Raw genomic sequence first — 14,546 nt, 5'->3', positions numbered from 1 at the left:
AGACGTTTCCCAAAACATCAGCTGGCATTCTGCTTTTCTTTTCTTTTCTTTTTTTAAAAGCAGATGCTTAAAATACCACTTGTCTCTGGGTAATGTTCTGTTCTGCGAATTTAATTAAAAAGCTAGTTTAGCTGCTTTTAGAGGATGTAGTAAATATCGCATTTCTCCTGCAGTTGAAACTAAGGCAATATCGTCTAATTGGGGTCAATATGGGGAACATATTGATATATAAATTCACTTGTCAACATTTGAAATCTTTGATTTAAAGGGGGAGTGATGAAAAAAATCATAGAATCCAAAATTATCTTTACACATGTGTATTCCAGTGTATATGCATGCATATGCGGGTGTGTATGAATGGGCAGTTACTATCAAATATTTTTAGATTCGATTATTCCATCGAATAATCGGATCGAATTTTGTTTTGCAGAAAAGTGCAAAGCAATTCCCCCCCGAGATTACTTCTTAATAACCAAATGTTGTTTATGTGGTATTCTTTAGTGATTAAAAAACAACTAGAGGTGCAACGATTAATTGACAACTAATCGATTATCAAAGTACTCTTTATTTTTTGTAAAAAAATAAAAAATAAATTATGGTTGAAATGCTCCCAATTTCAGCTCCTCGACCGAGCATGAGAGCAGACTGATTATGTTTAAAACAACATTTTTTAACTTTGAAAAACAATTATCAACATTAGTAACTGAATCATAATTAATTTGTTAGTGCACTGTCGATTTTAAATAATGTAAAGATTATTTTTTTCAATTCAATATATCGATTAATGAAAACAAATAAAATGTTGACCATACTATGTTTAAAAAAAATGACTCTAGACGATGACTTGATTATTAAAAATAGTTGATAAGCGATTACTTGTGGATTAATCGCTTAATTTTGACCCCTCTCGTGTGGAAATATAAATATATAGCGATTGTATCCATATGACCTTGTGCTGACCTGTTACCTTGGGCTTCAGGAGCTCAACTATCAAAACCACCATTTTGAAGTGCCCAATAGTTGGAATAAAGGCTTACCATATTTATACATCCATTGTCAGCTTGTCTTGAAACCAGAAAAAGTTACTAGCATGTTGACTCTATGCTGAATGTGTGTAATGAACAACTCTAGTCTTGCAGATTAAATGCCCGTCCAAAAACCTTCCAGCAATTACGGACTCATGCATGAAAGAATGTGCGTGGCCGTGTTCACATGACTGTCACACTCACAAACGGGGGGGGGGGTTAGGAAGCAAAAGAGGGATTGCACGGCGGGCTCCAAATGCCCACCAGCCCATCAGCTTTTTGTGCTTTTGTCTTTCATTTTTATCTTCTCAGGCCTGTCCAGTGTATGAAATCAAAGCGCTCACCAGGGATTTTTCATCGAGAGTGTACAGCGCGGGGCGGGGCGTGCGTTAGCTAGGTTGTCTTTCCAAGTTAGGGGTGCCAAGTGGGCTAGCGGGGTAGCCTGGGGGGGGTCAAATGAATTGCGGCTTAATCTGACTCATGCGCTATTTAAGGACGGAAGAGGTCAGTCAGATGGTTTTTTTTCATCATATTTATGTTTTTGTTGCGGTTGTCAGGCGGAAACGTGGAAAGGCGACGGGCGGGGTCTTGTGTAGCCAGCAGATTAGCATTAGGCATGCAAACAAGCTGTGACCATTACATCCTCCTCTGTATTTCATATTATTCGCAGATTATCACGAGAGCTGTGAAAACACGCTCAGCTCTTGACATTGATGGGAATTTCGCTATCCCCAAACATCCGGACTAAGAGGTCATTTAATATGTACTGCACTTGCTTTTCTTCATTAATCCACTTAAGGGGTTTCTTGGCAAAGCAGCTTTCTACACGAGTAAAATTGCAATCTCTGACTTTGTTGACATGAAGCAGCAAAATCCCCCGAAATGAATCTTCAAACTGTATTATTAGTCCCTGGCTCTTGGAAGATTTTCTTTTATATTGAGAGCGTGGCCTATGGAAGGTCCCAGATTTTGAAGTGGCATTGAGACAAGGTCCTCCATTTTTCCAGGGGAGGGAAGCGTCAGACAGGCCCCTTATTGTGCCACATGCCCGCGCCCCCTTTTCAGCCATTGGCGACAGCGAGCGAGTTGACAGAAAGAGAGAGTCGGCTCAAGTTGCGACCACAGAAACACGCCTGCTTTCACCCGCAGGTGGACATCAATAATCCATTTTTGTCATCGAGGTATGTTTGTAAAGGCGAAAGGTTGAGGGGAGTTCAACTGTTCTCTTGCCGTGAAGGCCGCGGGGCGACGTTTCGCAACCTGTCATCGCTCCAAACAACACCTCGTCACCAACCTTGTTGCACCTTTTTAACTCATTTGCTCCCAGAAATGTATAAATATGTTCTATTTTCAATGTTTTGAGTGTCCCAAAGACGCATTTATACGTTTTTTAAAATAATGCTAGAGCATACAAAATGCTTTGACACAGCCTCTCAATGGCAGTAGAGTATAAGAGATCAACCAGGGCCATGTTGCAAAAAAAGCTATTTTCCCCAGTGTTTTAAACAGTTTTGTGAATAATGATGAAACTTAGCTATATTTTAATGTTCATTGCTGAAAAACGGAAACAGATAGAAAAAAAAATATTGATGAAAGAATAGACTCTAATCTTTCTTTTGGTAGGTTTGGTAGGTTTTTATAGCAATTGAACACAATATTCTGTGGGCCTTGCAAAATCCAGTAAAACAGCCGCGAGTGAAGGGGGTTCCTTCAGTGAAAATGGCTGGGAGTGAATGAGTTAATGAGACGTATCATTCGTTTAGAAGCTTACGCGGCAGGTATTTACAATGTTTGCGATCTATTATTTACCGCATCGGGCAGTGATTCTAAAACATTCCCTCCCAACATCCCCCTAATGAATAAATTCGGATAATCATGAGTTGCTTGGAAATTAGGAATAAATGTGCTCCATGTTTGTATTCTTGTCCATTACTTAGATTATAATTCCCATTATATTTGAGATGGGCGAGTGCCGATACCAGGTATCAGTATCGGTCCAATACCTAGCTTTATTCCAAGGTATCGGCACTCACGGTACAGGTATCGGCCACCCTTTCATGGCTGTTTAATGATCAGGACCTAGAAATGAGAAGAATAGAAAATTGCCATGAAATCTTAATTCCATGTATCAAAAGTACAAGTGGTCTCGGTACTTGGTCTCAGTATTGGTGACAAATCAAGAGTTGAGTACTTGTCTAGCATCGGGCTGAAAAAAAAAAGTGGTATCAAGCATCAATACTTGATATTCGAGTTTCTTGAGATTTAAACCATCATTCATTAGACATTGTGCATATAATTTTATTATTATTTACTTATTTATATTATTATTATTATTTTATAAGTATATCTTTTTTTATTTGTTAATTTTATTTTTTTAATTGTTTTCAATATTTTATTTTATTATTATAACTATTTAATTATTTATTTTGTTAATTTTTTACATTATTATTATTATTATTAATTAGTTGTATTATTGTATGCATTTAAAACAAACACATCAATATGCCTGATGAACGTTTGTTTAGCTTAATGCTAACCAACAATATAATACACCATATAGACAGACTTATATTGCTTATCCTTCGAGGGCCACAGCCAAGAATCCGGGCAGTGTCTCTGATTCATCAAGGAAGTTGTGAAAATAGCAATGTAATCTCCCTTTCAATAATTACTTTTCCCCTTGTGTCCGTTCGTGTTGTGCACTCACACAGGAGTGAGCGGGAGTCTGAGTTTCAAGGGGGCAGGGTGGGTGGATGGGGGGGGTTGGATGTTGCCGCCTTTAAAATATTCATAGCTTCTTCATTTAAATCAATTCGCAGCGTGGGCGCAGCCAAGCGTCAACTGTCAGAAATGGAGCTGGCCCTGTTGTAATCACTTCTTTACTTATCTCTACAGATGGCTTGTTCGCAACGCGCCGTGCATGGCTAGCTCCTCAGCACAGCCAGGGAGGGCTTTCTCCTTCCCGTCTCTCCACAGCCACCCCCCCCAGCTCCATGTTTCATAGCCACCCCCTCATAATGGAACACATATAAATTCATCTGGCTATTGAACCTGGTACATTCATCACCGCAGAATTCATCTGCGAGGCATTTTCATTCCCAAAGTGTCTCCTTTCTCCGGCTCACTTTATCTTCCACCCCCCACCGTACCTACACGGCAAAATTTGCAACATGGCAGCCCTAAGCTAGGTAGTCAGTGTCGCTATTAATCCTTAAATGTGCACCTGCGCTATGTTTTCCCTTTAAAAAATATATAAAAATTAAAAATAAAACTTGCTTTATTTAACAAGTGAGATGTTCACTGGAAAATGAACCACATTAAAAGAAGTAGCATTATTTGCAAATGTTCGCAAACATTTCTTAAAGAACGCCTAAACTAAACATTAGTGCACAGCAATCAAAAAAAAAATCAACATCTTAAACGACATAGCAACTGCATAGCGCCTACAAATATCGCAATAGCAACTGCAAATATCATCACAATAGCAACTGCAAAATCAGAGTGACTAGACAAACTAAGAGTGGCTAAATACATCATCGTCATAAGGGACATAGTAACTGCATAGCAACTGACAATGTCATAGCACAATGACCCCATGACCCAACCTAACAAAAGTCATTATCTTATGATAATACATTCATATTTTTTACAGAAAAATGTTATGTTTACAAAAGTTGTAAACCTTAAAAAAATTGACATTTTGTCGGAATAAAAAGCCGTACTATTATAACAAATAAATTCATATTTTTTTGTAATAAAGAGTAAAGTAAAATTATGAGAATTGAGTCCAAAAATTTCAAGAAATAAAGTTATATATATTTTTTATGAAAAAGTCCCTTTTCACTAATCATGAAACTTTTTTTTTCTCCAGCGTACACCCTCATATTCATGGTTTGTTCCAAATTTTCGTTTTTGTAGATTTTTCTTTGCCGCCTATTTTCCACCTATTCACTTGTATTTTTTTTCCTCCATGTCAAAATGCAGTCTACAGTACATTTTGTACCGTTGAAATTATTAATATAAGCAAATATTGTTAAACTTTTGGGTAACTCCCATTACTTGCGTATTTTCACTATTTACGTTCAGGAATAGTGTCGTCCCAATGTATATTCTCGACAAAAAAAAAATACTCCTTATGTTCTGACGCTACGTCGCAATTATATCAGAGCTTTTAATTGGCCGAAAGCTACGGGTCGGGAGGAGAAATCTGTTGAATTGGCGTTGCCGGCTGTCCAGGAAGTTTAAGAACCACGACGTTATTGTATTCACGTGAAAACTGCACTTAACGTGACACGTCTAATCGAGCAGAAGCCGCCATTAAACAAAATGCGATTTATCCTCCCCACTTGTCCAGGTCACGTGACTGCGTACCCCCTCAAGCCGTCCCCCTCCTGGCGGGGCATACCTACATAAACGCCACAATGGAATGCCATCCTGTTTAGAGAGCGGGGAAGCCAAGAAAATAGGCTCGAGCTTTAGCGTGCTAAAAATACTAAAGCCCTGGCAGTTCTTTTGCAGTCTGGGCAGAAAATAGCAACGGCGTTACTGCCGTCTCAAGTCAGTCAGCAGGCGAAAGAGACGGACGCCTTGTGTCTTTTATAAGAAACAAACAAAAATACGGGATTACGCAAACCGTAAGCTTTATTTGTGCAACAAACCAGCAAGGCCCCCCCCCCCCCTTGCTAGAATTGTGGTTTTGATTAGCTAGCATTCCTTCTTCGAAGATAGACAAGATAACTGCAGTCTGCCAGATAATCTCATTATTGTCCTGATTTAGGTTAGCTATCGTAATATCTGGTCTAAGTGCCTTCCTGGAGGAACACAAGGCCCTCTTGTATGTCTGCATTTATGGAGCCTTTTCCGTAATGTAACTTAAGATATACATACTGTGTATCTTCATCTCTCGGGCTCCGTCACGCTAGCCCCCGACCCCGGACCGGAGCGGCCCAGCTCGACTCAATCTAGTCCCACTTGAGCGTCAGAGGAGATCTCTGTTCCCTACGCATGTCGCTGTGCTCCCACGGCCCCTTTTCAATCATTTCATATTCATTACTTGTACGTCTGGAACTCGGCCTCCCCGACATTTGACTCTTAAAGGCCCACCTGGGACCTCAGATGAAATGGACTGCCAAAATGAGGGGATGGAAAGGCGGAGCGCATAGCCGCTTAGTGATGGATTGGAAGTTCTGTCGCGACGACAAAGGCAGACGCGATCGGGTTACCGGCTGCTTGTTGTTTGCGATATACAAGTATTGTGTCAACTGAGGGACGTGGCCTGAAGCTTGACTTCACTCCAAACAGATGTAGGTTGAGACGGGACACCGGGAAAAAAAAGAGCCACTTGGTGATAAGCGAACTCTTGGATCCTGTGGGTGAAGCTTTTCATGTTTAGCCAAAAAAGATAAATGCTTGATAGGAAACACGACACTTAATCTCAAGTATATGCCTGAATTATTTATTTGGTCACTGTGTGCCCTTTTCTTTTTCTTGTCATAGATCCTCTTTGCATGGTTGAATTCTTAATGCCGGGCTTTGTCTTCATACATACACATATACAAAACGAGAGTGGCTCCAGTTAAGAGCCCAGACCCCCCCCGCCCCGCCAAGACCGTCAAGACTTGATCAGTTCGATCAAGCAAATTCTTTGTAATCCATAAATTGACTGCATAAATCTCCCAATCCTCTCATGGCTCGCTTTTCCCCATTTCTGGGAATCGTGTTTACAGAGCTGCCTGCAGTCTTACAATAGAGTTGGATTATTGTGTCTGGGCTGTCAGCACCTTTCAGCCGAAAGAAAACACGAGAGCGAGGAGAGAGAGAGAGATCTCAGGCAGCGGGAGAGGAAGTTTGGAGAGAGAGAGGGGGGGGGGGGTTGATCCGTGGGAGAGCAAGGGATCATATCTGGATGGATTTTTAACAGAAAGCTGTAAAAAAGTAGAGTCTGGTCAACTCGTTTTGTAGTGCGAGAGACTTGGCCCGCATCCCGTGGGCTGCCAGCAAGCACTGGCATGGCGGGGCTTGTACAGAATGACCCAAATCCTCTCGTCCTATTAAACCCATGCAAAGTATTTGCCTCCATCTTGCCCGTCCCTTTTATAATGTCAAGATTAAACCGAAAAGCCCCCATGAATGCCGCCGCTCGGCGAGTATTTATAACATTCATGCGTGGCCCACTTTTCATGGGAAACCCCTCATTACCTTGAGCCTTCTTGAAATGAGGCCACGCAGCTACCAGGCTGGTAAAAGAGGGGCAGTCCAATATGAGAGCAGTCAGGCCTTTTTTTTATATCAAGCGCCGTGCGTGCAAATGTGCATGGCTGCCCAAATGCGCTCCGTCTGGCTACTGTGGCAAACTTGCTCCTTTCGTGTAAATTATGGATTGGATGTAATGCAGCGATTATAAGCCCAAGCGCATGTCGCGGTATGCCGCGTATTTTTTTTTTTTTTTTACGAAAGAGCTTTTTTTTTTTTTTTACCTATTCACCTGGCCACCCCTGATTCCACTGCTCACCTTCCGATCTACTGGATGCCGGAGAAATCCGCCGGTGCGCATGCACTCGCCGAAAGCCTTTCATGGCTCTAATCCCACCGACGCCGAGAAGACATGCATGGGAATCTCTGTCAGACGACTTAAAAGGATGGAAGGACGGAGGAACACCCCCCGTCCCCCCCCGCCCTCCTTCCATAAAGCCTGCTGGGATGCACCGTGGGCTCGATGCATCCGAGCCAACCTGCTTGAGCGCTCAGTGGGAAACACCATCACAGACTCCCCTTGAGCTGGTCTGCTCGGACTGTTTGATCTGATTGTGGAAGCGAGCGAGCGAGCGTGCTTGCCGCCTGGCAGGCGCGGAGAGAGAGAGAGGCTCTTGATGCCCAGGGTTGAAGAGGTGGAGTCGGCTTCAGTGGAGAGGCTTAATAACTGTATTAACATCAGTGGCTCCCCCGGGACCCGTGCTTGCGAGTGGAGGGAGGATGAGGAGAAGGGGGTCGCACTTAAAGTTTGCCCCCCCGCTCGTCTGCTTCCAGTTAAACGCGCATTTTCCTGCATAGTCATGAAGCCACCGAAGTGAAGTGTTTGCAGATGTGCCGTGCGAAATGGCGTGCAAAGGCCGGCCTCACCTGTGTGTGTCCCTATTCATGACATGTCCTCTTTGTCCCCTGAATTATGCATCGGCAACTGCTGAATAAATGATGGGTCCCACTTAGCTTAATGGATAGAGTTAACTAGGAAGAGGTGTGCGCTCCTATTGGTCGCCGAAGTGGGTCACAATAAATGCTTGCCCGCTTCCCACAAGGTCGCAATGAGGCCCGCCCGGGTCGCGAGGCCGAGAGACGGAGCAGTCAAGAAGCCAGACGGGGTTAACTGGGCCCTTGAGGCAAGATTCCACACGGGGCTCACCTGAGAGTTGGGTTCAAGTTATTTGAGTCTCTCTGCCAGTTGTGTCGGCAACGTTAGAAAATGTCTTCTCAAAGCTATCTAACAACCGGTTGTACTATACCGGTTGGTCACCATTTGTTGCCAAACTTTTTTCCAAAGGTCTTGGAGCCATGTGTAATGCAATAAATTTAAACAGTGTGCAGTTTCTTGTATATTTGCGTTCAAGTGAGTTCATAGATTTGTTCTCAACATATTTTCAAGACTTTAAGTTGGTTAATAATGCGCAAAAATAGCAGATAACTTGGGGACAGACCAATAGTATCAATTTGTGAAGAAACTGACCATATTTGGGCAAATGAGGTTTCCGCCCAGCGATAATGATATTTGTTCACGTTCATGTTCTACCAGATACTTGTGTGTACTTTTTAGACAACAAAATGTCCTCATAGTTTAGGTGAGGTGAAATTTTTAGCTTTTAGAAATATTTGGGAGAACCGTGGTTTTCATTGGACAGTTGAGACGGATGGTTGGGAATCGCTGTATACTCTCGTCTGACCATTCATTGGCTCCACTGCGGTCAGATCAAATCAAAATTCCAAATAATTCACCCGGTGTAAACGCGAGTGATACACGAGGGGCACGGCAGTGTCGGTAAACCTGCCATGTTTACGGCCCTGACCGTATATCTGCTCGCACCCAGGAAGAAGCCGCAGCAGCGACTTTAAATCACGCATTGCTCCTTCGAGGTGGGGAAATGTGACCGACTTCCCGTGGAGGCTTACCGGAGATCACGTCTGACGAAACCCAGTCGTCATAAGGAGGCTAGCATATCACAGAAAATTGTGCGCGCGTGTGTGTGTGTATGTGTGTGTGCGTTTGAAATGATCAAATGGCTCCCTCCAGGCTACACGGAAAGGTCAGGGATTCATACAGGAAATTGGTGTCTGCAGAAGCACAGACAACACACACACAGACAGAGGGGAAGCTGAACTTGTCCTTCATTAAATTCGTGTAACATCCCACTGTGCTCTCTTGATGACTCCGCTAGTCGCACTAACCCCCCCCCCAACCCCCCACCCCCAGTCATCGCTTCCTATGCTAACTTAGCCCCTCGATGCTATCCAAAAATCCCATCGTCTGAATAACCCCCGAGACAGTAAAGACAAATGTGTCTGTCTCTCGCTTTTCTCTGCTCGCTCTGCCCAAATTTTCCACTAAGGAGCCCCCTGACAACGCACGTCAGACCGCGGAGTCAACTGCGTGTCATCAGTCATCATTAGCCTGCGCTAGCGGGAGAGCGGTGGCTTGGATGCACGCCGTACAGGATATCGCGCTAACAGCAATTGTTTGGTCTTAAAATGCTTTCACAATTGTTGCTTCTTCAAGTGTTGCGCAGTAATAATATTGTGAACAATTTTGTGGGGACTCCATTTTGAGAACCACTCGGCGAGACAGACTGCAGCCTGTTGATTGGTTGAGAGACTTAAGCGCAACTACAGGAATGGAATGAGAAAAATGCTCCTTTTCAAACAACGCTTGTATTCTTATAATCACCTGTCACCCGGCAAGAAGGAAGAACAAAATATTCCAGCTTCTACTGATTCCCACATTGTTATCCTTTTGTGTACTGTTAATTTCGTTGCTTGGTGGATGACAATATTAGAGAGTCACGCTTTCGGTTCAAGCAGGGGTGTTTCCATTCCGCGCCGTACAATGGCAAGCTCCGACTTTACACACGGTTTGTAAAATGTTATTTACATACAACGTCCTCCTCTAACATGGACAAGACAAACACAAAAGGTTTACAAAGAAACCAAGCTAGCATTAGCACTGTAAATAAGCCCACGTTAGCCATGGCCGCTTGCGTTGCTAGCATGGCTTGCGCTTCTATAATGCCAAATGTTATCAGTTTGAGATTTGATTTATTGCAATGTACAATCAATTAAGTAATAAAAAGAAGTGGTGAACATACTTGTCAAGCAGAAATGTTGCTAATTACGCACCATTTATGAAACCTCTTAGCTCCCTTTGCTCTGTTTCTGTTTGCTAGTCAAATGCCCAGTTGTTGGAGAATATTTGGAGAGATGTTGGCCATTTTCTTTTTCCTGAGTTGGATATTTAGCTTGGAGTGAGTGTCGGTTGGATTTTACATGAGGGGAGGCCATTTTAATCTGTTGTTCATAGTTGTCTACGGCCGATTAACATCTGTTGCCAATGGGTCTGGAACGTATCTATCCTCTGTTCATCCACCGTGAAAAAAGTACTTTAGACCATTCACAGCGAGCTTCCATTCATGGCAAAAGTTTCAAACTTCACAGGGAAACGAAATAAAACGATTTGTTTACGGTTTGTTTTGATCTAGCACGTGTGTATCAACATATTGTACACCTTGTTCTTGACACTTCTTAGTGGCGTGCTAACCCTTCAGGCGTCTTCTGGCATGAAGGAGCGCTTTAACAAAGTAGTGACAAGATAATGGCACCCTTTGCCGCATCTCCTTGTCCACACCCACGCAAATACTTCCATTTACATGCGCGATAATATGCTTTCAACTCCGAGCATGACACTTTGTACTTTGAGCTAATTTATGAAGGGGAACTGCTATCATTAAGGGGTTTTGCGTTCAGTAATGGAATGCGTTTTGGCACGTCGAGGCTTGTACCGTCGCGTCACCCGTTTGGCGGCGACCGTTGATGAATACGCGGTGACAAACCCGAGCGCATTTCGGAATTTAAAAGAAAAGGCCCCGGCCGAGCCCATTATTTAGCATCGTTGCACACACTGTCGTCGGGAGTCACGCACACGCTGCACTCCCGACCTCTCCCTCATTTCCACTGTCATGCCTCCGCTCTGAAGTTGAGAAGATCAAACCCTCGTAATCTATTCCCCTGTGATTGACTATTGTGTTATCCGCCGAGAGCGCGAGCGGGGGAGAGAGGGGAAGCGCGAGCGGGGCAAAGGGAGAACACGGGTCCAAAGAGGCGCTTTTTTTACATGACAAAGCCCCGTTCCCGGTGATCTTCTCTTCTCCCCGTATCGTCTCTGATGAGCTTTCCTGATCCTTCCCCACTGCCCCCCCCCTTTTCCTCTCCAGGTCCACTTCAGCCCTCTCATGTAAAATAGCTCCTCATATTTATGACCTCTTTCACCACTCCTGCTGAATATGCGCTTAAGAATCGGGAGGAAGCCTTTTCAATGCTGCCAGTCACATCGGATTAGCGAGTATCAATGTGCTGATAACCTCTCTGTTAGAGTGAGTGGAGAGCAAACACTCGAGCGGGAGCATTCACGAAGGCCCTTTGGCCTCCCGGCACAGAGACGGCACTGTGTGTGACGCCCAGCCCGATAAAGATGAATAAGGTCTGGTTAATGTGTATGGACGACATTGCAGGATGAGATGCGTGCAAGATTCCTCGCAAAAACGGATGCTCTGAGATGACTGGGTTACCCCTTTTTCTAACCTAATTAATTATAGTTATCATATGTAATTGTGATCGGAATAATCCGCTAACTGTGTAGCATTGCTAGCTTGCTTCGATTTTTGACAATTAAACAAACAAGCTCACCAGATAAGCCGACCGCCACGCTTCTTTCTCCAAGCAATCTCTATTTTTGGCCCGGTCCCGGTACGTGTAGAACGCCGCGTCGTGCGATTCCGGGTGCCTGCGAACCGCAACGATCAAGCTATCCTCCATTGCTATGCTACATGTTCTGCACATGACCGCTTCCTGCGTTATGTCTGCTGTGTGACGTATTTGGCGACGTGGACTACAGGGGTGTGCCCAAAAATTGATTTTCATAAGAATCGCGATTTTCATTTAATACGATTCAGAATTGATTTTAAATGTCCCAAAATCGATTTTATTTAAATTATTTTATACTGTCTTGCCTTTGTCTGTGTATGCCTTTATTTAGAGCGCTGTTCATGTTGTACCCGGTTTGACCACTGATGGGCAGTGTGGTTCCACGCGGTCTGATACACTGTTAAAGAAAAAAGGAAAAAGTCACGATCAAGTTATTCCAATGAAAGTTTTTTTTTCAGCGTGGAGCCGTTCTTTTGAGTGATAAAAGTGCCGCGAGTAGCGCGCTAATTAGCTTTAGCGAGTCAGAGTAGAGCAGATCATTACAATTCCTTGCACATCTGTAGATTGAAGCAAAAATCATTGTCACTCAAATCATTTTGAATAAAAAAATCGCCAAAGTCTAATAATTTTATGAAAAATGAAACCTGAAAATATTAGAAAAAAAGGAAAAATCCAAATAGGGAAGACGAAAGGAAGAAGAAAATGAAATGTATTGGATGCTACATATTTTTGTGTTGTGGTGCACCTCTAAATAGCTCTTGGGCCCTCGGTACAGTACTGTTTCCGTCATCATGTTCAAATGTTTTGCGGCTCCAAACAAATTTTTTGTTAATTGTTTGGCCAAAAATGGCTCCTTTTACAGGAACGGTTGCTGACCCCTGGTCAATCCGCAAGAAATCTTGGTCTTTTTGAGTACTGGAAGTCCTTGTATGTAATAGAATACAGTAGAAGGTCAACCACAATCTGTTCCAGAATGCTGGTTGACTTCTAATTTATTCGTATTTCCCGCAGGAATTGATGCAGTCAAACGTGTGTTCCCGGAGTCAAATCATCACCGTCATAAAATATTTACCTCACAGGGCATTGTTAAGTACAGTTTAACCTTTTAAGATGTCATCCAAGTTTAAAAAGTTCATCACTATTTATCAAGACGTCACAGCGAGAGCGGGTGCATCTACAACAAAAGTGTTAACCGTCACTGAACATAAAAGCAATATCAGTAACTTAATGTGTCGGTTTTTTCCCCCTTTCTTCTATACTCCCCTTTTTGGAAAAAGTGTCATGAAAATGCAACAAAAAGCCAAAGAAAAAGTGCAATATGATGACAAATTACAACTTTAAGGGCATTCAACTTTGGATAATTAGTCTGCTTGTTATCGCGGGAGAGATGTTGACACACAAATCTATAATTAACTAATGCGGACACTCAAACAGAGAGGCTTAATGTTCCATGAAGCCATTTTCACACTCACAGCAGTAACATTAAAAAAAAAGTGCGCTGTAAAAAAGGTAGCGCTTTCACGACTAGTGCGCGTAGATTTCACCTGATCCAGTGACGACCTTGAGCTTGATTTATGCGCCGGCTGCAAGTTGCCGCAGAACGCCGGATTAATTCACTTTGCGGGAGTTGACAAAGGGAGGTTACGCCGCGGCTACGCCTTCTGCCAGCCGAACGCGTGTCACCGAGCAAACACGTCAGAGTGCACAGCTTTGTTTGGGGGGACCGAGACTTTCTTTGAAATGCTTGCTTGGCGCCGAGCGGGCGTCCATCTAAAGCTTCTCTCCTTTCCATAGTTACCCACCTTTTCTCTCTCATCCTTATCACTTTGGTCTACATATTTTAAAAATATATTTTGAGATAGTTTTTGCTTTTTTTGTGTTTTACTTAAATATATTTTTTGTAATTCTATTTATGTATTTATTTTTGTTTATTTTATGTTTTTTTTAATCATTTTTCATTTAGATTTTTTCTCTCTCTCATCCTCATCACTTTGTTCTACATCTTTTAAAAATATATTTTGATATCTTTTGTGCTTTTCTATGTTTTATTTAAATGTTTTTATTTTTTTAAATTCTATTTAACTGTTTATTTTTGTTTATTTTACGTTTTTTTATTATTTTTATTATATTTTTTTCTCTCATCCTCACCACTTTTTTCTACATCTTTTAAAAATATATTTTGATATATTTTTTGCTTTTTTGTGTTTTATTTAAATATTTTAGTTTTAATTATATTCATGTATTTATTTTTGTTTATGTTCAATTTGTTTTTGTTTTTTTTAGTTTTTTTTCTCTCATCCTCATCACTTTGTTCTACATCTTTTTAAAATATATTTTGATATATTTTGATATATTTTTTTATTATTGTTTGTATTTTATTGAAATATATATATTTTTTGGATTCGATTTATTCGGTTTATTTTATATATTTTTATATTTTTATGTATTTATGTTTTTGTTTTTTTAGAAAAGAAAACTTTGATGTTTTCCCTGATTGAAACACTGGGCGCTCACCAGGTTGACCGTCCATTTACAGGAATGTGAAGGAATTTTTTTTTG

General features: G+C 42.0%; 1 protein-coding gene across 2 annotated transcripts in view; it reads left to right on the top strand.

Annotated features, from left to right (window-relative positions):
• raraa (retinoic acid receptor, alpha a) overlaps positions 1–14,546 on the top strand; it is a 164,653-nt gene that overhangs the window by 116,367 nt on the left and 33,740 nt on the right. The gene's annotated exons all lie outside the window — the stretch shown is intronic.

The sequence above is a fragment of the Leptonotus elevatus genome, chromosome 20 (assembly GCF_054856555.1).
Source record: "Leptonotus elevatus isolate MCC_2025b chromosome 20, RoL_Lele_1.0, whole genome shotgun sequence".
Lineage (NCBI taxonomy): Eukaryota > Metazoa > Chordata > Actinopteri > Syngnathiformes > Syngnathidae > Leptonotus > Leptonotus elevatus.
This window is presented reverse-complemented; position numbering and strand designations above follow the sequence as displayed.